This window comes from Heterocephalus glaber, unplaced genomic scaffold (assembly GCF_053883595.1).
Source record: "Heterocephalus glaber isolate CG9 unplaced genomic scaffold, H.glaber_assembly_v1.0 deba00001538, whole genome shotgun sequence".
In the NCBI taxonomy this organism is placed as follows: Eukaryota; Metazoa; Chordata; class Mammalia; order Rodentia; family Bathyergidae; genus Heterocephalus; species Heterocephalus glaber.
Genome location: NW_028258333.1, coordinates 27,857,429 through 27,883,558, shown reverse-complemented (window position 1 = coordinate 27,883,558; position 26,130 = coordinate 27,857,429).

Here is a 26,130-nt window from a genome sequence, read left to right as displayed (position 1 = left end):
AGTCTAGGTTGGTTATTTTCTTTTAGGGCTTGAAATACTTCATTGCAGGCTCTCCTTGATTTGAGGGTTTGTGTTGAGAAGTCTGCCATGATTCTAATGGGCTTTCCTTTGTAGGTGATTTATTTCTTTTCTCTAACTGCCTGTAGGATTTTGTTCTTCTGCTGGGTTTCTGGGATCTTGACTGTTATATATCTAGGTATAGATTTTTTTGATCATGGCTAGTTGGAGTTCTCTATGCCTCACTTATCTGTATGTCCAATTCACCACCTCTGTCTGGGAAGTTTTGTAGTATTACTTCTGTGAACATTTTTTTATGTTAATTGTACTTTATCCTGTTTTTTTGTGGACTCCTATGGTTCTTATGTTATTCTTCTTTGCCTCATCTAGCAGCTGGTGGATTGACTTCTCATGGTCCCTTAATATTTTTAAGAAATTTCTGTTTTCATGGTCCTTAGCCACAATCCTGTCTTCTATATCTGATATTCTATCCTCAGATTCCCTTAATCTGCTCTGCATGCTTTTAATGGAGTTTTTAATCTCCTGGGTATCTTTTTGAATCTGTTTCATGGATTCCATATCTTTCTTATGTTGGGGAACCATGGTTTCCATTTCTTTCTTATGCTGGGCTTTCATGGCTTCCTGCATATTTCTGAGCTTATCCATTTTTTTAATCTGTTTCTGTTCTAGAGCTTCTAATCATGTCTTTCACTCTGGTCATCATCTCTGTAGTTATCTGGGAGATTATTTCTGTTTTGAATTTTTCTAGAGGCTCATTCATTTGTTTTGTTACTTCCTGTGTTATCAGTTCAGGGTGTCCGGGTGGTTGATTATTGGCCTTTTCCACCTCATTTCCCCCAGAATTTGCCTTTTGTGGGGTGGAAGTCTGAGTTTGTGCCTTACTTAAATGTCTTCTCACATTTGTTTTTGGTACTGTCCTTGGTTTAGTTCCTGGGTTGATACTTTGAAGTTGCTTATTGTAAGTGTCTTTGTTGATGTATTTAGAACCCTTATGGAATGATTGCTTCTCAGAGGTGTCTGCCAGACATAGCTGGTCTTTAGGTTTTGAGTCTCTAAGGGCTCTGAGGATATCTCATTATCATTATACCAGGAAGGACAACTGATTGGATCAATCACAACACCTTAGGCCATGATACAATCAGCAATACAATAGCATCAAGTACCTCTTAGAAAATGACAATTTGTGGTAGTTATTAATCTATCACCTTTAACTGTGTGAATTATATCAAAATCAAGGAACAACCCAACATATGTTTATAGTGAATAAACTCTTCAATATAGCAACATTACCCTTCAGAATGGGGAGTTAAAAGGAGTTCGGGAGGGAGGGATAGGTAGGTAGAAGGATAGGGGAAGGTTTGCAGTGAGGTCTAGCACACTTTTAGACATGAGATGCTCATTAAAGTTTTGTAGACCAACTAAATGGATGAATGGCTATTATTCCACACAAGAGTGCTGTTCCTACCTGTGGAAGTGATGTATTTTAAAGACATTATTTTGGCCTAAGATAGGGGGTCACATATATAAGCAAAAAATATTTTATGACCTCTAGGGTATGATGTACCAATAAGAAGTTCCTCTTTAGAATTTAAACTTGTGTATAATTTACAAAAAATAAGAAAGACAGTGAGGCTCAGATGACATAATAGACTGACAGAATAGATGACTATCCAATTGCCGAAAGAGAACTGGGGTGTGGTTTAGATATTCCTTCAAATTTTTGAAACTTGTGAACTTACAACAGTCTGAGAAGACTTTTTATTGTTGTTTTTAAGGCTCACAATATGAAGAGAATGGATGAAGCTTCAAAACTTTTAACTGGTGGCTTTATCAATATTAGAGGTGAAACAAAGTTAAATATATATATATATATATATATATATATATATATATATATATATATATATAGGCTGGGGAGGGGGCTACTGATCTCCTTAACTATCTAGAAGAGAAGTAGTGGAGCTAACTCACACTATTTCTCCTTTTAATGTTAGATTCTCTAGAGTGCTTTAACTGTACTCGTTTGCCCCAATTTCCTGCTTCCTGTGGTTCAGCTGTTTGGGAGAAAAGGAAAGCTCTGTTTTTAGAGACATTTATTTAACAGGGAATTCAGAAAACCCCATTATGATGATGGCTTTGAAATTAGTTGCTTCTGATCAATTTCCAGGCAGGTTTCTATCTTCCTGAGGTAATTCTGGTAATGACAAATCCCACTCAGATTCTCAGGGGTCTAGTCTTTCTGTCTTTCCCACCCACACTGAGAATGGCCACTTCATCCAGATCATGAAGACTAGAGAGACTGACTTGGTACAAGCCACTCTCTCCTTTATACATATGTGGCAAGTACAAGACTCATGACATTAGCAAGACTTCACTAACCAGTGCCCTTGGTGCAGGAATGAACATGGCCAAATTAACGTGAAACTATTGAATGGTCAAAAGTAACACACAGGACATTAGTGGGTTAATAATGTTAAGAAATCTTTCCAATACAGAAGCCCCCTTTGAGATCTGCTTCACAGTCTGGTTGGTGAATAATACTTACAAAAAATATGCCATGAACAAATATGACTCAAAGCCATCTCACATGTCTAAAAACTGTAACACTTCTTTTACATGTGTCCTGTTTTATCTGAAATTTACTTAAGAAATAACCAGAATGTAATATATTTAAAAGCCTGTAAGCAACCAAATGGATTCCCAGTATTTATATATTTAGTTCATGAGCTTTATGTATACACTCTTTCTGATTTTCACCTGGAACCAGTATATTCTTTATGCAAAATTTTTAAAAGCTTAGAAATGTGGTTTCCCAGATTACATTAAAACAAAGGTCAAATCCATTTGAATCAGTAAGAAGCCACAAGTGATAGTCACATTCTAATAAAGGCTGCAGGGAAATGAGAAAATGCAGACTCAAGAACAACAAACATTGCTGTAATAGCATAGGACCATTTTTGTGTATGGGCAGTGACCCTCTCCATTGATTTTGGAAAACATTTCTGTATTACAACTCTGCTAGATACTTAATACATAGTATGTTTGTAGTATTGACTCTGAATTATAAAAATAAATAAGTAAATAAACAGGCAAAATCATGATAGTTTCTGTGTCAGAGGCAGAAAAGCATCAATGTAGTTTATAAACATTTTAAAATAAATTGTTTAAATAAATTACATGTCAAGGGTCTAATGCATAAGATATGGTTATCTGGAAAATTCATTTATTTGAAACACTTCATTTTGTGATTATATCAAATAAATGTGGTGTGCTAATGTGGTGAGTAGGAGTACAGATAATATTTTGATTTCATTGATATGCTGAAATAGTCATTAGATGTGTTCTCAAATAACAGTATATTGTATCTACTTTTGGCATGGTTGGAATTAGGGGTAGGGAGAGGAAGACTATGCAAAAAAAGAGTACTTCTAGCCTATCTACAAAACTTTTTCCCCTGAGTAGTTACCTACAGCTGGGAATATGTTGGAAAGATTCATTCTCCAACTTGCTTAAACTGAAGGCAGTTTGATCAACAACAGATTGACATAATTTAGCTACAAATGTTTTCAATAAAGAAATCTCATTTAAACAATGAAAAATAAAGGAAGAAAATCTTACTTAGCATCCTAAGTGGATGGCTGTCCATATCTCAGTATTATAATTGGCAGAGAGAAGGGTATTCAAATGCTTGTGTTTGTTCATATTTACCTGGTTTCTTTGTAGAAGACACAGTATATTTTCTGTTCCCTACTTATTAGATTTGTCTTTGCCTTCTTGGGTACTTTAGAAATAAGTGCATTGAAGTTAGCCAGAGAGAAGCAGATTAATGGGTTTTTTTCAAATATCTTAATAGATTTGAAAATTATTATATATAAGGTTGTAAGTAGATATTTAATGAAGCTTGGCAACTTGAGTATCCCCTCCAGACACACTGAATTAGCACCATGGACCAGTCTTAGAAAATTAAAATATTCTACACTCAGTTAGAAATCCTTAGGAGGTCTTTATTTACCTCTGTTACACCCAGCGAGAAGGAACCAATCAGAGACCGATATTAAATCCACACAGGAGTTTATTACTGGCCGGGACCCAAGCTGAGCATTGGACTCAAGCCTCGACTGGGGGTTGACAAACATGTTTTATACACCTTTGAGGCCAACAGTTTCTAGGCCCCCCTATGGGATAGAACTAGCAAAGCAAGCAAAAGGTACCGAAGTGGAACGTCCTGCTGTTAGAACATTTGTAAAACAATAGTTGATTAATTGTTGTTTCTAAGAGACTTTCTAAGGGGAGGAGGTTTCTAAGCTTCCTCCTTCTAAGTTCATCTAAAGGGCAGGCAGGTGGGTTGTCCAGCAGCAATATGGAGTCTATTTTGCTAACTAGGGTCCTTAAACCTCTACTTCTTAAATTTCACTTCTGGCAATAATGCATGTTATCTATTCAACACATTGTATTGTGCTCGTTCTCCATCTTAGTCCATGATGGAGGTTATGAAGTACCGGTAGGGCTCAGGCATTTCAGTCGTATCTGTCCCAATTTGTGAAGCTTAGTGCAGACTATTCCAAACCCCAGGGTTCCAGTCATTGGATATTTTTTTTCCACAAATCCTTTATCCAAGGCATGAAGTATCTATAGCAATGGGAAAAATGAGAGTTAGTGATGGCACCCTGTATCACTCTAAGAAATCCTTGAGAGTGTTGTGACAAAGATTTTCTTATAGAAGAAAGGTGTTCCAACTCAGACATCCTACCCCACTCCTGCCTATCACAAGGTTGTATTTCCTTTAAATTTTGTGTGCCACAAATTCAGTAGGTTCTCATTAATTTTAGGTCCAGGTCTCTTCTGGTAAGATGGCTTCTGTTTTTTTCCTAATTTTGCTAATTCTAACTCATTGATGAGGGTCCATTTCTCTTTCTATCTATGTTTTAACTGCTTTGGGAGAGAGTGGGCTCTTGAAATCTGTCCTACTGTGACTCTATACAATGTGAAATATTTCTTTCTCTGTACTCCAGGTCAATGTCTGTATGGTCTTGATATTGCACTTAAAAAACTGAGGTATAAAATACTTCAAGCCCAATGATTTCAACTCATGACTGATGAGAGAATCAAAATGGCAAATAGCAATAACTATTTTAAGAAAGATATTATATTTTCTAAAATACTTTTCTTGGGGGAGGATACCAGGTATCAAACTCAGGACCTTGTGCTTGTGAGGCAGGTGACAACACCACTGAGCTAAATCCCCAGCCCTCAAAAATACTTTTGTGTGCAACGTTTCACAGTATTGTAGTGTTATGTAGAAAATAGTGCAAGGATTAATTTTGTAATCTCCTTCTTCATCCTTATTTTACAGATGCAGAAGTAAAAGAAGAGAGACTTACCCAAAGTCACATACCTAAAATTTGCCAGAAGAAAGATGGACCGAGGCCTTCTGGGCCCTTCTTGTGTTCTATTTCTGGCTGCTGCCTCCTTTGACCATTCTAGAGGATCATGTGATGCTATGATACAGCAACAAATCAATGTTGTCCCTTGTGTGCAAAGGTGATAATATGGATACTATAAAAGGATGGTGCAAAACCATGTATCTTCTTGCTCTTCTGTGACAATGGCACACATTTCCAGGCTGCTTGGGATATGGGAGTAATGAAGACTAGGAATGAGATAAAACTGACTGGTCCTTCTGGCAATGAAGCCTTTGACCCAATTTGCATCAGACTCTCTGACTGAAAAGGCAATCGTGCAGTGACTAGATTAAACTGCTTTCATGAAAGGGTTGAGAAATTCAGAAAATGCTTTCCAATGTGTATTGTACTACATTCAGAATATGGTATGCCCCCTTCTTTATTTTAAATCTGATGAAATAAATGAGGTTATTCATATATCTTTACTTTAGAACAAAAATTATAGAATTAAATTGGCAAAATCAGACTACAGACAACCGAGTGTTGCTAGGACTCTCGCCTCTGAGCTCACCCACTTACAAGCACATTTCAAAGGAATCATAACTTCCACACTCCCGTGGTCCTGCTAGATCAATTACAGGGGCCAGCCTGGCCTTTTCGTCATGCCCTGTGGGAATACCCTTTGATAACTGGAGGTCTTAGGGCTGAATGAGGGAATAGAATGAGAAGTCAGCTGCAGGGGAGTGTTTGATCTTTGAGTTAGGTCAAGGTGAGAGCAGATGCCTGCCTGCGAGAAAATCTCAAGCTAACCGAGAGTATCATTTTCTACCAAGTTAACTGCAGCCAAGCACAAACATTTACCTGAGTTTAACCTTGAATGACTGGCTGCATACCAGCAATAAGCATACTTCCTGAGAGTAGGATTCCAGGTAATCACAATGCCAAGGCTGCTATCAGGAGCAGAAATTTTGTTTAGGTTCTGTGTTTAGACTTCCTCTTGAAAGTGTTAAAGAAAGCAAGAGAATCTACTCAGCAGACCCCAGAATCTGAATCTTTGAATAAAACCATAGGAATGTATCAATCTCAGCCATCCCTATCCTCTCTATTTCTTCTCCCTGAGATTCTGACAGTACTGGCTTTTTTTTTTCTACTGTTTAACGGGGGGGGGGGGGATAAAGATGGAGAAAGATGAAAAAAGGAGGCAGCAGAGTGATGGAAATGAGTCAAGTTTCTGAAAGACATGTATACCTGGAGCAAAAACAAACAAATAAAAAATTAAAAGAAGGCTCTTTGCAAAATAGAAGGCTCTTTCATTCCTTTTACACAGTTAAAATCAGATAATCAGATTCACACCTGTAATCCCAGCACTCTGGGAGGCTGAAGCAGGAGGATAATAAATTTGAGCGTAGGTGGGGCAATTCAGTGATTTAGATCCTGTTTCAAAAAACAAAACAAGGGCTGGGGATTTAGCTCAGTGGTTCTGCCGCCTGCCTCACAAGTGCAAGGTCCCAAGTTTGATCCCTGGTACCAAAAAACCCCTAAAAGACAAAAAACAAAACAAAACAAAATTGAAAAAAAGAGGTGGGATGTAGCTCAGTGGGAAAGCACTGGGTTCAATCCCCAGTATGATAAGAACAAACAAACAACCTAACAACAAAATAAAACAAAACAAACTTGTAGATGCTTAGCTGGTTGTTTAAGGCAGGCTGTGGACAATGTGCACACATTAAGACTCACCTGTGGATTGTTATGGATTCTTGATTTGGAATTTGGAAATAAGAGCAAAGAAAAGGCTACATGGAAACTTGCTATCAAAAAAAGCTCACATTTCTGCAATAGTGAAAGAGTCCTAACGAGGAAAACTTCTTAAGCAAAACAGTATAGGTAGTAAACTTTGACAGTGTAGACTGCTTTTAGACACTATAGACCATAGATTTGAGAATTGGAAAAAATTTCCTTTTCTTTGATGTTTGCTCTACACTGTACTTGTTTATCTGCACTATACTTATTGCTTTTTATAATGAAATAAAAATTCATGGCTCTTTGTTATAGAAGCTTTGTCAGGAATAGCATGTGGAAAGACTTATTTGAAGGAGCTAATTTATAATTTTTGGCCAACTTCATGATCGTATTTTACTATAGATTATGTGTTATTTGTATAGACTTTGGGTATACTTTCATTGTGCATCATGCCTGCACTTGAAAACACTAGTTCTCAATTATAGCTATGTATTAGACTCCCTTGAGATGTTTAATTTTTGTGCTCATCCAAAATCAATTAAATCTTGATATCAGGGAAGAAGTCTTTCCTTACCCAATGCTCATAAAGATATTCACCTTTAATACCTTCTTTTAGCATTTTCATTTGATTTTGTTAGCTTTATTTAATTTTATGTGGATTCATATTTATATTATTAACATAACTATATGAAATGCATATACTATAAGAGTTTAATGAGTTGTAACAAACTCAACACATTTGTGTAACCAGAATCTAAATTAAGAAACCAAATTATCAGTGGTTTTGGTGCCCATTTTATAGTATTTTTTGGCCAGGTTTTCCCATAAAGATATTATCCTGATGTAGCTTTCTTGTAGGTTTATATAAATAGAATAACAATATGTATTGTTTTGAGCCAAGCTTATTTATTTCCACATTATATGTGTGAGAATGATTCATATTGTTGTGTGTAGTCATAGCGCATGTATTTTCATTATTATATAATAGTCTATTATTTTGATAGATCACAGTTCACTTATTCATTCTGTTGTTGATGCACATTTGAATAGTTTCCTGTATCTGGTCATTATAAATTATATTGTTGCGAACATTCATTCCTATGCATATATTATGAAGAACATATGTAGATGTTTCTATAGAGTATATATTTAGCAGAAATACATATGCTCATTGCTTATATGCATATGTTCAGGTTTAGTACATATTGGCTAACAATTTTCTCAAGCAATTTTACCAATTTTAAGATAAATACATCTGTTCATCAAAAGACACTAAGAGAAAGTAAATGGGGAGACTACAGTGTGGGGAGATATCTGAAATACCTATGTTCAGTTAAAGAACTCAAAGCTGGAATATGCGAAGAATTCCTACAAACCAATTAGAAAAGAACAACCTAAGAGCAACATAAAGGCTTGAGCAAACACTTTAGAGAAAGGGGTATCTGAATGCCAAGAAACTTACAGAGACTTTGACTTCTCTCAGGGTCAGTGATATAGAAACTAAAACCACAAGAAAATCCAAACACATATCGTCTAGAATGACTAAAAGGGAAATTAAGTACAATAGCCTGGTAAGTAGGTGAAACAATTGGGACCATAATATACTACTGGTGAGACCATAAACTGGTACAACCACTTTGGAAAATTATTTTTTTAAATTAATTTTATTGGTACATTTTAGGTATATAATATAATGACATTCATCATTGGAGATTTGTACCTTTACATAGTATATCTTGATCCGTATTTTTTCCCCATTCCCCTTCTCTCTCTTCAACCCTTCCATGCCTCTATATTTACAAAGTCTTTGCTTCCCTTTTTTCCTTTTCTCATATTTATTCATTTCCCTTCATTCCTTTCTCCTACCCCTCCCACTTCCCCTTCCCCTTTGGACCTTTTCTTCCTATTTCACATTACATAGTATACATTTCTATCTTTATTTACACATTCAGTTTCACACACCAGAGAAAATATTTGGTGTTTACACATGTGTGTCCTATTTATTTTACTTAAGAGTATGGTCTCAATGTGTATCCATTTAGATATAAATGTCTCTAATTTGTCATTCTTTATGCCTGAGTAGTACTCCATTTTACAAAAACAAAACACATATTTTCGTTATCCAGTCTCCAGTTGATGGGCAATTGGGCTGTTTCCAAGTTTCAGCTATTACAAACTTTGCTGCTATGAACAGGGGTGCACATATATTGCTGTTGTATGAATCTTTAAATTGTTTTGGAGAGATATCCAACAGGGGAATAGCTGGGCCAAATGGGACTTCCAGTCCTGGTTCTATTTCTAGATTCTCTGTTTTATTCCAATGATCTATATGTCTTTCCTTACACCAACACTGCCTTGATTACTGTAGCTTTAGAGGAATGAGTGTTTACTGCTATGAATTTCCCTCATAAGACTGCTTTCATTGTGTCCCATAGATTCAGACATGTTATATTGTCATTGTAAATTAATCGTAGGAACTGTCTGATTTCTTCTTTAATTTCCTCTGTGACCCATTGGATATTCAGAAATATGTTGTTCAATTTCCATGTGTTTATGAAATTTTTGCAGTTTCTTTTGCTATTGATCTCCAATTTCCTCACACTATGGCCTGATAATATACAGGGGATAACTTCATTTCCATTGCACTTACTTAAACATGTTGTTTGAGCAAATATGTGGTCTATTTTGTAGTACCACCCACGTGCAGGTGAAAAGAATGTGTACTCTGATTTTCTGTGGTGGAAGACTGTAAACATCTACTAAGTTCACTTGTTTAAGAGTTTGATTGAGTTCTAGTATTTCATTGCTTATTTTCTGTCTAGCTGATCTATCTATTTGCGACAGTTAGGTATTGCAGTCCCCCACTACTTTTGTATTACTGCTTATTGAATTTTCAAGTCCATTAATATATGTTTTATATCAGAGCAGAGAAGCTGAGCTGGTCCGAGCACCCAGAAGAAAGCTCCACTGCCACCATCCCAAGCTCCTAGGGCAGAGAAGGTGAGCCGGGCGGGCGCCAGAAGCACCACCCCACCCCCCGTGGAAATGAGAAGACACATAAACAAAAACAGACTTCTGGATCACCTACAGCAACCCCAAAAGGAAACGAGATGGAACAATGTGATACTCACCTACCTGGTGTCTCTGAACTGGCAACAAAAGAGGATCTGGGAAAAATGAAATCAGAAATAATTACTCAGATAACAGCATAGATTTTGCTCATGGTGCAAGACATGATTAATAAATCTAGAGAGGACACAGATAAAAAATAGACGGTCTGAGGAACATGATGGAATTGCAACACAGGAAACAAATGGAATCCATAAAACAGATACAAACAGATTTCCAGGAGATTAAAAACTCCATCAAAAGTCTGTGCAGCAGAATGAAACAATGTGAGGATAGAATTTCAGATATAGAAGAAAAGATTGCCATTAGTGACCAGGAAAAGAAAAATTGCTTTAAAATTGTAAAGGAACACAAGAAATCAATCCAGCAGCTGCTAGACGATGCAAAGAAGAATAACATAAGACTGATCAGAATCAGTGAAGAAAGAGGAGAGAGTGCAGATGACATAAAAAAACTGTTCACAGAAGTGATGGCAGAAAACTTCCCAAGGAGGGGAAAAGAACTTGACATACAGATAAGGGAGGCATATAGGACTCCAGCTAGCCTTGATCAAAAAAAATCTACACATAGGCATATAATAGTTAGGATTCCAGAAATACAACAGAAGAACAAAATTCTACAAGCAGTGAGAGAAAAGAAACAAATCACATACAAAGGAAAGCCCATCAGAATCACAGCAGACTTCTCAATGCAAACCCTCAAGGCAAGAAGAGCTTGGAGTGATGTATTTCAAGCCCTAAAGGAAAACAGCCTCCAACCCAGATTGATGTACCCTGCAAAACTATCTTTCAAAATTGATGGGAGAAATAAGATCCTTTGATGATGAAGAGCACCTCAGGAACTTCATAAATACCAAACTGGCACTCCAAAACATTTTAGACAATACCCTAGGAAAAGACAATGAGAATCACAACCCCAAGAAACCCAGCAGAATGAATCCATTGGGTGTGACAAATTAAATGCAAAGGGGGAGAATCCAACAAAAAGAAAAAGTCATGACAAGGCTTTTAAAACTTTTAACTTCATCTCCCTAATGAGTGTATAATTCAATCTTGTTATTGTACTGATTAGTAGTTTTCTGATTCTAGAGTTGCACACCTTTCCTTGTACTATACTGGCTATTTATCATCTTCTTATGTCTACTTTTTAATTGGGTTGTCTATTAATGAGCTCTAAGAATTCTTTATATATTCTGGTCATAGGTTATATGCATTGTAAATATGGTCTGTTTAAGGACTACTTTTCATTTTAATGATGTCATTTAAAGTTTTAAATTTTGATGGAATCTCATTTATCATTTTTTTTCTTTTATACATCATGTCTTTTGTATCCTAGGTAGTTCTTGCCTACCCTGAATTCATAAATATTTTCCCTTATAATTTCTTCTTAAAGTTTTATACTTTTAGGCTTACATATTTGGGTTCATAGATCCCTTCAGGTTATTTTCATGTATTGAAAAAAATGGTTGAGGTTAATTTTTTATATACGGATGTCAGGTGTTCTAGTGCCATTTGCTGAAAATACTATCTCTTCCTCGGCTCTTGAGTTTATATTCTATAAAATGCTAATGTTAAATAATCTTTCAAAACTCAGTGGACCATATATCGGTGGTTCTATTTCTAGATTCTCCAATGATCTGTATGTCTTTCCTTACACCAACACTGCCTTGATTACTGTAGCTTTAGAAGAAATCTTAAAATTAGGTACTAAATGTCTTCCAACACTTTTTTTAACCTTTATAGGTCCTTTGTACTCCTACATAACTTTTAAATTTCAATATCCAATTCTTCATTTATAGCAAGTATACATAGACCTGAATTTTTATATATACCTTGTGTTTTCTAATCCTGCTAAATTCATATACAAGTTCTAGGGGCTCCTAGAGATTTCTTAGTATTTTCTCTGTAGATGATCATTTCATCTACATATAAAGAGTTTGCTTCTGCTGTGCCAATCCTATCCTAATTGTGTCATTTTATTGCCAGACTATTTTGGTAGGGCCTATGTTTCAAAGTTTAATTGACAGATAAAGAGTAAGCATATCTGCTCTTGTTCCCCACCTTAAGGAGAAAGCATTGTATCTTCTCCATTTACATAAGGCATTCTCAGTGGAAGTATGGAGTACATGTCTTTAATCTGTTGAGAAGTTTCTGTTCTACTTCTAGGCTCCTGATAGCTTTTACCATGAATAGCTGTAGAATTTAGTCCAATACTTTTCTCCAACTAGTGACAGGCTCATATGGCTTTTTCCATTCCTCTGTTTAAATGATGACTTTTGGGGGTGGATCTTCCAATGCTGAACCAACACTGCCATCCCTGTAACAAAACCACTTTCTACATCCTGCCAGATCTGACTTCCAATAGTTTGTTTTGTTAAACAAATTTCTATCTATGTTCATACTTTTTTCTTCTATTATCTTTATCCAGTTTTAGGATTAGCACAATGTTGAGTTCCTAAAATGAGGGGAGAAGTGTTCCTTCTTTTTTCTGCTTTAATTGTTTGATATAATTTATCAGTTAAAATGTTTATGAGCCTGCTGTTGTCATATAGGTAGGTTTTCAAGCTAGGGATATACTTTCTTTAATAGGTGCTATTCAAATTTTATATTTCCTCCAGAGTTAGTTTCATTAATTTGTCTTCCAAGGTACTTCTTAGAAGTTGTCAAATTTATTTCAAAAAAGAATTTTGTAATATGCTTTCTATATCCTTTTAAATTCTGTAAAATCTGTGGTAATGTCTCCTAGATCTTAATATTGTAACTTAAAAAATGTATAACTGATATTGTGTAACAGGAAGAAAAGGTCTAAAAGAGCAGGAGAATTGTGAGGGGTAGGGGAAGGGAAAAAAGGGAAAGGAAAAATATGAAAAGAGGAAAAAAAATGGAAACAAGGTCTTTGCAAATGGGGAAGGGTGGAGGGGGTGCAGGGAGGGCAAGGGAAGGTGAAAAAATAAGAACCAAGATACTCATGTAAAGGTACAGGATCCCAATGACGAATGTAAATGTATTTTATACTGAAAATGTACCAATAAACTTAATGGGAAAAATTTGTTTTATATAGTTGGGTGCACTAGTATTCTGTGCATGTATATTTATGATTGTCACCTCTTAATGTTGGATTGTTCCCTTTACAAGGATGTAGTGTCCTTCTTTGTCTCTCTTCACCAGGGTTGGTTTGAAATCCATTTGATCTGCAAATTGGATAGCTACTCCTGCTTTTCTTCAGGTTACTGTCACCTGGAGTATTGTTTTCCATCCTTTAACTTTGAGTTTCTTTTTGAATTGTGTTTCTTGTATGCAGCATATTGTTGAATCTCACTTCTTGACCCATTCTTCCAGTCTATTTAGTTTGATTGGTGAATTGAGAACATTAACATTGATGGTTATAACTCATATGTATTAACTTATACTTGTCATAAATTTTTCTTTTTGTTGAATTTTCTCACTTTGCATTTAATTTGTCAGGCCTTATTGATACATTCTTCTCAACTTCCTAGGGTTTTGATCCTCACTGACTTTTCCTAGGAAATTCTTTTGAATCATCTGAAGTACTGGTTTAATATTCATGAAGTTCCTCATGTTTTCTTTGTCATGAAAGTATCTTATTTCTCCATCAATTCTGAAAGAGAGTTTTGCAGGGTGTATCAATCTGGGTTGGAGGTTCTTTTCCTTTAGGGCTTGAAATACATCACTCCAGCCTCTTCTTGCCTTGAGGGTTTGTGTTGAGAAGTCTGCTGTAATTCTGATGGGTTTTCCTTTGTATGTGATTTGTTTCTTTTCTCTAACTGCTTATAGAATTTTGTTCTTCTGATGGGTTTCTGGAATCTTAAGTTTTATATTTCTATTTGTAGTTTTTTTTTAATCATGGCTATTTGGAGTCCTATATGCCTCCCTTATCTGTATGTCAAGTTCTTTTCTCCTGTTTGGGAAATTTTTGGCCATTACTTCTGTGAACAGTTTTTTTTTTATGTCATTTGCACTCTGTCCTGTTTCTTCATTGACTCTGATCAGTCTTATGTTATTCTTCTTTGGATCTTCTAGCAGCTGCTGGATTGATTTCTTGTGGTCCATTACCATATTTAGGAAAGTTTTCTTTCCTGGTCACTAATTGCAATCCTGCCTTCTATATCTGAAATTTTATCCTCATATTGGCTCATTCTTTGTAAACTTTCAATGGTGTTTTTAGTCTCCTGGATATTTTTTTGCATCTGTTTTATGGATTCCAGTTGTTTCCTATGTTGGGATTCCATTGTGTTCCTCAGCTCCTCAATTTTTTTTTTATCTATGTCTGCTCTAGATTTATTAATCATCTTAATTAATTAATTAATATTTATTAATCTTATGCACTGTGGGCACAATCTCTTCTGTTATCTGAGAAATTATTTCTCATTTCTTTTTTTTCCAGATCCTCTTTGGTTGCCAGTTCAGGCAGTCCAGGTGGTTGAGTATTAGATTGTTTCATCTCATTGCCCTTTGGGGTTGCCTTGCGTGATCTGAGAGTCTGGTTTTGAGACTTGTTTATAGGTCTTCTCATTTCAACAGATGCACCCTGCTGCACCTTGTTGAGGCAAGTTTTTGCTCACCCAGTAGTCTTCAATTCTCAGAAAGCCACTGAGGGGCCTTTTCTCTGCTGCTCACCCCAATGGTATCTGGGTGGGCCTCTGGTAGTTGCTTGTGTGCCTGTGCATGTCTTTTCCAGGTGGACCTTTGGCTGTTTCTGTGGGTCCAAGTGATGGTATCAGGGTGAGCTTCTGGTTGTTGCTTGTGCACCTGTGCAGATCTTTTCCAAGTGGGCCTTTAGCTGGGCATGCGGGTCCAAGATGATGGGGTAACAGCGGGGCCCTGGCTGGGACTTGCCTGAAACTGTACTGCTCTGGTCCATGCAGGCTATGAACAATTATGGATGGAATCTGTGTTGGCCTGGAAAATTGTTAGACATTGTGCTTATTGTATTGTGACACATAACTTTTGTTATATTGTTTTTGCTTTTTTATTCAGCAATAGCTTCTTAAATTACACTCAAAAGTAAAAACTATTGCTTCGAGAACAAATCATTATTTCTCTTTGGACTCCCTTGCATCCTTGGATTAATAGAAATCTACAAAGGCTAAGGCAGTATCACTATTTAGTGTCTTTCATTGGTTTTTCTTTCTTGCTTGGCCTTTTGTTTCCATAGGATGATTTTCTGTCTTTGTTGGCAGCATAACAATCAATTTTAGAGTAACCACACCCCACTAAGGTCACTGTCATTAGTTTAGATGAAGGGAAAATAATTTGTTTTTCACATCAGGACAACAGTATAGTTTTTCATTGTTACTTATATTTCAGGTATACATGAGAAATGATTGTTTTTGAACAAAAGCTTTGTGAATCTCTTTATGTATTAACACAGAAATATTTTCAACATGTATGGCTAAGTGAATAAAACAACAAAGTGAAAAGTTATATATTATAAGTTACCATTTATGTTAAAAATATGAAATACACAAAAATAAAATGTATAAAAGATATTTTTTAAAAAATTTGTTTTATTGGTACATTTTAGGTATAGAACATAATGACATTCATCATTGGAAATTTGCACCTTTACATAATCTCTCTTGGTTCTCATTTTTTACCCCTTACCCTGCCCTGCCTTCAACCCCTCCAGTCCTCCCTATTTACAAAGACTTTGTTTCCATTTTTTCATTTTCTCATATTAATTCCTTTCCCTTCTTTCTTTTTGCCTACCCCTCCCACTTCCCCTTCCATTTTGCCCCTTTTCTTCTCATTTCACATTGTCTATTATACCTTTTAGTCCTTATTTACAGTTTTAGTTTCTCACACTAGAGAAACAATGTGGTATTTACACATGTGTGTCCTATTTATTTCACTTAAGATTATCCCCTCAATGTGCATCCATTTAGCCATAAATGTTTCTAATTTTTCATTTCTTATGGCTGAGTAGTACTCCATTTTATAAAAAAAAAAACCCACATTTTCTTTATCTAGTCTCCAGTTGATGGGCATTTGGGCTGTTTCCAAGTTTTAGCTATCACATACTGTATTGCTATGAACATGGACGCACATGTATCACTGTGGTATGGTTATTTTAATTCTTTGGGGAAGATACCCAGCAGGGGAATAGCTTGGTCAAATGAGACTTCCAGTCCTGGTTCCCTGAGGTATCTCCATACTGATTCCACAGTGGTTGCACCACTCTGCACTCCCACCAGGAGTGGAGCAGTGTTCCTCTTTCCCCACAGCCCTGCCAGCATTTGTTATTGGTTGATTTCATGATAGCAGCCATTCTTTCTGGGGTGAGGTGGAATCTCAGCACTGTTTTCTTTTGCATCTCTTGAATGACACATGATATTGAACAATTTTTCATATATTTATTTGCTATTTCTACTTCTTTGTTTGAGAAATGTCTATTCATTCCAGATGCCAATTTTTGGATTGGGTTTTTAAATTTGGGAGGTCTGATTTTTAAAGTTCTTTATAGATTCTAGATAGTAGACCTTTGAGGAACACCAGGTGAAAATATTTTCCCACTTTGTTGATTGTCTTTTCACTCTGTTCGTGGTTTCTCTTGCTGTGCAGAAGCTTTTTAGTATGAAGAGATCCCACTTATTGATTGTTTGTGCTAGTTCATGGGCAACTGAGATTTTGTTCATAAAATCTCTTTCTACACCAATTTCTTCCAGAGTTTGACCTCACCTCTGTTCCAGCCAGTAGAATGTTTCTGTTTTAATATTTAGATATTTAATCCATTTTGATTTTAGTTTAGGGCATGGTGAGAGACACAGGTCTAGTTTTAGTCTTTGGCAAGTTGAAAGCCAATTTTTCCAGCACCATTTATTAAAGAGGCTATCTTTCTTCCAGTGAGGGTGTTTGGCTCCTTTGTCAAAGATGAGGTGGCTGAGTGTGTCTGGAGTTGTTTCTGCATCTTCAGATCTGTTCCACTGGTTCTCAGGTCTGTTTCTTTGACAGTACCATGGTGTTTTTATCACAGTAGCTTTGTAGTATAGTTTCTAGTTAGTGGTTGTGATACCCCCTGCCATGTCTCAATTACCTAGAATTGCTTTTGCTATTCTGGGTCTCTTCTTATTCCAAATGAATTTTTGGATTGTTTCCTCAAGGTTTGTGAAGTATGCTCCTGAGATTTCAACTGTGCTTGCATTGAACCTATATAGCAGTGTTGGAAGTATGGCCATTTTCAGTATGTTCATCCTTCCTACCCAGGCGCAAGGAATGTCTTTCTATTTTTTGATTTTGTCTTCAGTCTCTCTTTTCAGAGTGCTATAGCTTTCAGAGAGGAGGTCTTTGATTTCTTTTTTTAGGTTGATTCCTACGTATTTCAGTTCTTGGATGCTATTGTGAAAGGAATTGTTTATACTATTTCTCTCCCAGTGAGTCAGTCATTCATGTAGAGGAAAGCTATTGATTTTTGTGTGCTGACCTTGTATTCAGCTACTTTTCTGAATTTGGTTATTACATCTAGAAGACTGTTGCTGGCATTCTTGGGGTCTTTTATATAGAGTACAATGTCATCTGTAAATAAGGACAATTTGAATCCTTGATATCCTATCTTTATTCTTTTTATTTCTTTCTCTTGTCTAAATGCTGTGGCTAATGTTTCCAAAACTATTTTGAACAGGAATGGTGATAGTGGACATCGTTGTCTTGTTCCTAATTTTAATGTGAAGGATTTCAGTTTTTGATCGTTTAGTATGATATTGGCTGTTGGTTTTTCATCGATGGCTTTTATCAGATTGAAGTAGAGACTGTCTATTCTAATTTTTTGCAGGGATTTTATCAAAAACTCCATGTTGGATTTTGTCAAATGCTTTTTCTCCATCTATTGAGATGATCATATGGTTTTTGTCCTTGGCCCTATTGATATAGTGTATTACTTGATTGATTTGCATATGTTGAACCGTGCCTGCATCCCTGGGATGAATCCCACTTGGTCAGGGTGTATGATCTTTTTGATGATCTTCTGCAATCTATTTGGCAGTATCTTATTAAGGATTTTTGCATCTATGTTCATTAGTGAGTTAGGCCTATAGTTTTCTTTTTCGGTTGGAACATTTTTGCTTTGGGGATCAAGGTGATGCTTGCTTCCAGGAAAGAATTTGGAAGTATTTCTTCCCTTTCCATTTTATTGAAGAGTTTAAACTGTAGTGGCAGTAGTTCCTCTCTAAATGTTTTGTAGAATTCAGCAGTGAAGCCATCCTGACCTGGGCTTTTCTTAGTTGGTATGTGTTTAATTGTGTTTTAAATTTCATTGATATTGGCTTGTTTAGAATTTTTAGGACTTCTTCATTGAACTTTGGCAATTCTTACCTAACTTTGTCCATTTATTCTGTGTTTTCCATCTTATTGGCATAGAGGTTCTTGAAATAGGTTTGATGATCCTTTGGATTTCTGCTGGATCCATTGTAATTTCATTCTTTTCATTCCTAATTTCATGGATTTGGGCCTTTTCTTTCCTTTTTCTTGTAAGGTTGGCTAAGGGTTTGTCAATTTTGTTTATTTTTTCAAAGAACTGAGTCTTGCCTTCATTGATTTTTTGCATCATTCTCTTAGTCTCCATTGCATTGATTTCTCCTCTGATCTTTATAATTTCCTCCCTTGTATGAGCTTTGGGTTTGTCCTCCTCTTCTTTTTGTAGAAACTTGAGGTTCAACATCAGGTTGTATAATTGGGCTCGCTCTGTTTTCCTAATATGAGTATTCGCTGCTATGAATTTCCTTTGTTAGACTGCTTTCATTGTGTCCCATAGATTCCAATATGTTGTATTGTCTTTTTCACTTAATTGAAGGAATAATCTGATTTCTTCTTTAATTTCCTCTGTGATCCTTTGGTTGTTCAGAAGTGTGTTTTTCATTTTCTATATTTTCATGAAATTCTTGTGGTTTCTTTTGCTATTGATCTCCAATTTCATCACAGTATGGTATGATAATATCCATGGGAGTACTTCCATTCCTTTGCACTTACTTAAATATGTTCTATAAGAGACTATGTGGTCTATTTTGGAGAATGACACATGTGCAGCTGAAAAGAATGTGTATTCTGATTTTGTGGGATGGAAGACTCTGTAAACATCTTTTAATTTCATTTGTTCAAGAGTTTCATTGAGTTCTAGTGTTCTGTTGCTTGTTTTTTGTCTAGTTGATCTATCTATCTGTGACAGTTGCATATTGAGATCCCTCACTACCATTGTATTAGTGCTTATATGATTTTTCATGTCCATTAGTATCTGTTTTGTATAGTTGGGCAGACTAGTGTTTGGTGCACAGATATTTATGATTGTCATGTCTTCCTCTTGGATTGCTCCCTTTACAAGGATGTAGTATTCTTTTTTTGTCTCTCTTCATCAGTGTTGCTTTGAAATCCACTTGCTCTGCAAGGAGGATAAGTACTCCTGCTTTTTGGGGGGTTCCTGTCACATGGAGTATTGTTTTCCACCCTTTAACTTTGAGTCTATGAGTTTCTTTTTGAATTAACTGTGTTTCTTGTATGCAGCATATTGTTGGATCTTGCTTCTTGACCCATTCTGCCAGTCTTTTTCTTTTGATGGTTGAATTGAGACCATCAACATTGATTGTTATAAGTGATATGTACTGACTTATCATTCTCATGAGTTTTTCTTTTTGTTGGAGTCTTCCCCTTTGCCTTTAATTTCTTGTCATGCCTGTTGGATTCACTCTGATTGACTTTCTGGGGTTGTGATCCTCATTGCCTTTTCCTAGGATATTGTCTAAAATTTTTTGGGTGCTGCTTTGGTATTCATGAAGTTCCTAGGGAGCTCTTTGTCATGAAAGTATCTTATTTCTCCATCAATTTTCAGAGGCAGTTTGGAAGGGTACATAATTGGGGTTGGAGGCTGTTTTCCTTTAGGGTTTGGAATACGTCATTCCAAGCCCTTCTTGCCTTGAGGGTTTGCATTGAGAAGTCTGCTGTGGTTCTGATGGGCTTTCCTTTGTACGTGAATTGTTTCTTTTCTCTAACTGCTTATAGAACTTTGTGCTTATGTTAGGTTTCTGGAATCTTAATAATTATATGCCTATGTATAGATTTGTTTTGATCAAGGCTAGTTGGAGTTCTATATGCCTCACTTATCTGTATGTCAAGTTCTTTTCCCCTGCTTGGGAATTTTTCTGCCATTACTTCTGTGAAGAGTTTTTTAATGTCATCTACACTGTCTCCTCTTTTTTCATTGACTCCTATCAGTCTTAGGTTATTCTTCTTTGCATCATCTAGCAGCTGCTGGATTTATTTCTCATGGTCCCTTACAGCAATTTTTCTTTTCCTGGTCACTAATTGCAATCTTATCTTCTATATCTGAAATTTTCTCCTCATATTGGCTCATTCTGCTACATAGACTTTCAATGGAGTTTTTTATCTCCAGGAAATCTGTTTGTATCTTTTTTATGGATTCCATTTGTTTCCTTCGTTGGATTTCCATCATGTTCCTCAGTTCCTCTCTAGATTTATTAATCATGTCTTACACTATGGGCACAATCCTTGCTGTCATCTGAGAAAATTTTTCTGAATTCATTTTTTCAAGATCCTCTTTTCTTGTCAGTTCAGTGAGTCCATGAGCTTGAGTATCAGATTGTTCCATCTCATTTCCCTTTGGGGTTACTGTAGGTGATCTAGAAGTCTGGTTTTGAGGCTTGTTTACATGTCTTCTCATTTCAATGGGGTGTGTGTGTGTGCTGCTGGTGCACGTGTGACTCCCCTCCTCTGTGCAGGGAGCAGTGGCACTTTGACCCTGAAGTCTCCTACTCTGTGCTGGGAGTGGTGTTACACTGACCTGGAAGCTTCCTCCTCTGTGCTGGGAGCAGCGGTACATTGGCCTGCTCATCTTGAGTTTTATTGGTTGTAATTTTTTAGTAGACTAATTGGCTGTTATATTTTCCCTGAAAAAAGGAATAATCTTAAAGTTACACTCATTTCTGATAAGGAAGCAAAGTCAATTTTATATTTTGGTTGATTTGAATGAATATTAGATTTCATTAATTCAAATTTAGGAGTAAATTATTTTATCAGAATTACCATATTCTTCCACCTTACTTGCAACCTCAAGTCACTCTCTTTACATTACTCAGCAGAGGTCTGAGTTGACCTTTTTCTTTCCTGATGTCAAATAATAAAATGGCATGAAAAGCATTGGCTTTAAAAACCTTTATTTTTAAATTTAAAAAAAATATATATCCAAAGGATGGCTGCTTTAAGTGAAAATAGTTTTAAAAAGGGAAAGAAAGGAACCAAAAACAGTTCTGTACCTAGGCAATAGGTCTTGGTCTGGCTCTATAAATATCTTGGACTTGAATCAAATGGGATGAGCAGCACTTTCTGGACATTGATGATTATCAGAGTGGAATCTTACCAACTGATTATTTGGAAGAAAAGCTTCTCATATCCTACAAAAGTAGTTTAGGTGTACATGGGGCAGAGTTTGAGTGTGTGTTATTACATGAGTCAGTGGATGACATGGTTTTATAGATGATATAAAGAGAGAACAATGTAACCATCTCCAGGGAATTTCTCACTATTCTTAAGGTTAATGTTTTTAATATTTGGATATTTGTTGTTGCTAAGGAACTAATATTTAAATAAATCAATTGTGTCATTTTATTATGCATTTGTAATAAAGTCTAGGCTTTCCCATGTCCCTTGAGTTTCAGTTCAGTTCTTGGACTTGGCTTTAAACTATTTCACTGCCTTATTTCTTTTCTGAGTGGATTGGAATAAAGGATGGATCTTTGCTACTTATGGTTATGCTGGAAACTGCATGCCTAAGTGATGATGGCTTCTTTGCCATTGCTGGTGGGGATTACTCTTTTTCCTCAATAAACTAGCATCCACAAGGTGTTGGTGTCTCCCAAGTACACTCCGCCATAATTGTCCAAGTGACCAAGACCTTCCCAGCCAAGGACAGGTTAGGGAAGCACCTGAGTGCTCCCTTTGCTCACTTTCCTTAAAGGTTGAGAGCCACGTACACTTTGCAGTCATTGAAAATGGATCTTTTAAAAAAAAATTAGCATAAAAGCTAGAAAGTATTCTCCACAGTTGAACTGGGTTGCATTAGTCCTGTTCATGTGATAATTATTGACAAACTTGGGATCAAAAGATACAGATAAAAATAAAATCCATAAATTTTGCATGCATTAGAATGCAAGCAGTATTCTCATAAAAATATGTCTCTACCTGTACAAGCCTTAAACTGAAACAATCCTGAGTACTTTCACCTGCAAAGCAATCTGAGGGACCAGTCCTAACCCTAAGGTGATGCACAGTTCCATTTTAACATAACCAGTTAAGAACCATGTACTATAAGAATTAAATGGATGGATTAGGCCTATCATACCATTTACTACTTTCGGAGATTGTTGGCTCTTTGAAGTAGGAAAGACGTTCCAATAGCAAAATCCTTCAATTTCAAATATCTTTAGGAAGGAAATAGGCTTAATACAGCTGTTTATATGATTATTGGGAAACTTTTACTATTATACAAATATTCCTTTCTCAAAATACTGTCACTGTAGATGTGTCCTATAAATAATAGTATGTCAAGCAACTACTTTTCTTACAGCTCCAGTGAAAAGCTCCTGAGATAGAATTTTATACTATGAAGAACAGGTTATTGTGTTATTTCCTAATGTTCTCATTATTATGTTTCATAAGTGTCCAATTTATGAAAACTCAGCTGTTGGGAACTGTAATGATTGAATTATTTGACCAGTGGCTCAAATGGACCACTAGATGTCCATACATTTGGTCAAATATTATACTGCATGTGTCTCTGAGGGCATGTTTGAATGAGATTATGTTTCAATTAGTAGACAGAGTAGAGTAGATTTTTCTCCCTAATGTAAGTGAACATATCCAGTCAGTTGAGTATGACTCTCTGCTGAGTAAGAGAGAATTTCTCATGCCAGACCTTGACTTTGTCTTGTATTTGTGCTACATCAGAAGTATTGGCTCATTCTGGATCTTGAACCTACTAGTATTTAGTCTGGAAATTCACCATTAGCTCTCTTTGTACGCAGGCTTTGAACTCAGACTGCAGTTATACCATCAGCTCTCCTGGGTCTCAGATTACTGACTAACCCTGCATATTTTTTGGACTTATTAGTCTCCAAAATTGCTTGGCCAATTTCTTATAATAAATTTCTTTCTCTCCTTCTATGTATCCTATTGGTTCTGTTATTCTGGAGAACTTGGACTAATATATGAACCACCTTGGTTTCCACTAAATTTCATCTGTCTTCCTTTACTCATATTTACACATTTCTTCCTTGAGTCTGAGATGCAGACACCTTCTGTATATTGTGCAAGAAGAAAATTCTTAACAAGTTATACATGGCCTCTGTCCTGATTGAGACTTTTCTTTCAGATATTTTGGAGTGGATGGCAAGAGCTGAATGCAGTTGGGCAGTCAGGGTTAAAATGTGAAAAGGAGCTGTGAGTATTCTGCCCATTGATCCAGAACCTGGAAATGGTCATTTGCCACTTTGACTCTGTGGAAGAAAAAGAAAGGAGAGGAAGAGGAAGAGGAAGAAAAGGAAGAAGAAATTGGGTGCAGGCAATGGATGATGTGGCTTAGTAAAAGTAACATTAGAAATGAAGTTTAAGTTTAAAGAGCTCTTTTCTGTAGGCTGTTGTAACATCTCTTTCTCCTAATTTCCCTTTCACTCTGAGCCTTGGAAGATATAACACAGGCAGGGAAGTATCAGTGAATGTCCAATTTTGCAATGATTGTGCTTCAATTTCTCTTTAGAAATATTAAATTGTTGGAGACAAAAGGAGCTTTGCAAGGGAGAATACTTTTTTAGGCCCTAACCTTTTAATTTTCAATATGTATCCTAGCTCCCAGGGAAAAAGGACTTAATTTCTGGAGCTTGTGTACAATCTTTGTCATGCATCATCATCACCTCATATAATCAAGTATTATTTGGGTTGCTTCTTTCTCTCCTGCCACCACAAGGGCAGCACTCCCAGAACAAGTTAACAGTTATCAGCACTGCCCACACACAAGCACCATGCAGGAAAATAGGCTTTTAAAAAATGTGCCTGCTTTATATCTTTACTCTCTCAAACAGGAAGAAGAGAAATGAGTTATAAGGGAATATTCATTTATCAGTCTCTAAAAGTCACTGTTTGTGGGGGCTACTGCACCAGTCTTGCTTGATGATTCCCAGCTGAGCAAGAAAAGCATCCAAGAGAGAGGCTTTAGCTTGCAGTGGCCTGGGCAGTGGTAAAAGGCCAGAGGGCACAGGGCTCCTGAAAGAAAAGAATGTCATTAAAATCTCGAAATTGAAGTAAAAATTTATTAGGTGGCAGTAAACAGTGGAAAGTCCAATGGTGGGACCTTGTGGTCTTCATGTCTCTACTTGTCACTCTTCCATGTAGGTCATTTACATTGGTATCCATAGATATGAACAAAGTGTCAACCATAAATAAATAACAAAAAAGAAGCCAGCCCAGACCATTGAAACTTGTCTATCTTGTTGGCTATGGTCTTTCCTAGCAATTGTCCATCCTTGTATGGCTTTCCATTAGTTTCCAGTATTACTGTCATTCCCTTAATTCTGCCCATCTTATTTGGGAGCTCAGAACCCACAGGTCTCATGGGGTTACTCACCTCCCTAGTACTGTGCTTTGCTCTTACAGACATCCTGCTTTTACAGAAGGCATTAAACACCATAGATGTGCCAGGCAGAGACAGTAATTCAAAAGCATAGTGTTTGAAAACTTTTTAAGCAGGCTCTGGAAGATTTTTAAGAGGCAGCTTTATAGCTCCTTTAAAATGAGCTCAGTAAAACACCTCCCCTGGTTTTGAAAGATGGTCCTTCACAACGCTTACTTCTAAATTTTCTTTTGACAAGAAAGAGGAATGTTTCTCTCAATTATTTTCTTTCTTTTTTATGCCTGCATCATGGCATCCATTCCACTTGAGAGTTCAGTTCTTAAAATTTCCAGTGTGAGTTTGGTAAAAATATCAAATTTCAGGAGCTATCATCAAGAGAGCTGGAATAAGTCCAAAAATTGGCATTTTAAACAAGAACTCAGAAAATTTGCTGCAGGGATCTCAGCCCACAGATTGAGGGTACAATTTTTCAACCTTTGGTGTTTAAATTTGATGAGTTAGCAATTATTGTATAATATCTGAATCAATTTTCAGTTTTATTGTTTTTATGTGTTTTTCCTATTTCAGAATTAGAAACAAAAACCAATTAAACACAGAATGCCAGAAAAACTTGACTCTGATTTATTATAATATCTGAGTCTGTACCTCTGTCTTTCTAACTTAGTGAGAAAAAACTCTTTGCTTCTGTTAGGCCAGATTTTCAGCATTCGAGGCATAAATGAATTTCATAGAGAAATTGACTTTCAGTGACACATTGTATATCATATTTTTAGTTACTCCAACATCCATAAGACCAAATTTTCTTTTGAAAAATATTCTTGTGGAGAAATTGAGAGGTTTTTAGAAAGTTGGAGGTTGATTAAAATTATCAATTTCACATGTAAATGAAAACTTGGCATTGTAAATCTCTAAGGATTTTTAATATCTTGAAGAAATTGGTAACTAATTTATTGATTTAATTAGTAAAATAAGCCCAATTTGGTAACATGAATAATTATTCTTTAATTTTACTTCATACATACATTTGGTTATCTGTGTGGCATGCTCTATTACAGTCAGGTGCATGAGTCTCACATAAATAACCATGGTCATGAATAAACAAAACAAAAACAAGCATTGCTTACCTGGAGAGTTGGAAGGAGATGGATCTTACTAGAGTAGATAAAGAGGCAGGACAATGACATGTTGAATGTTAAGT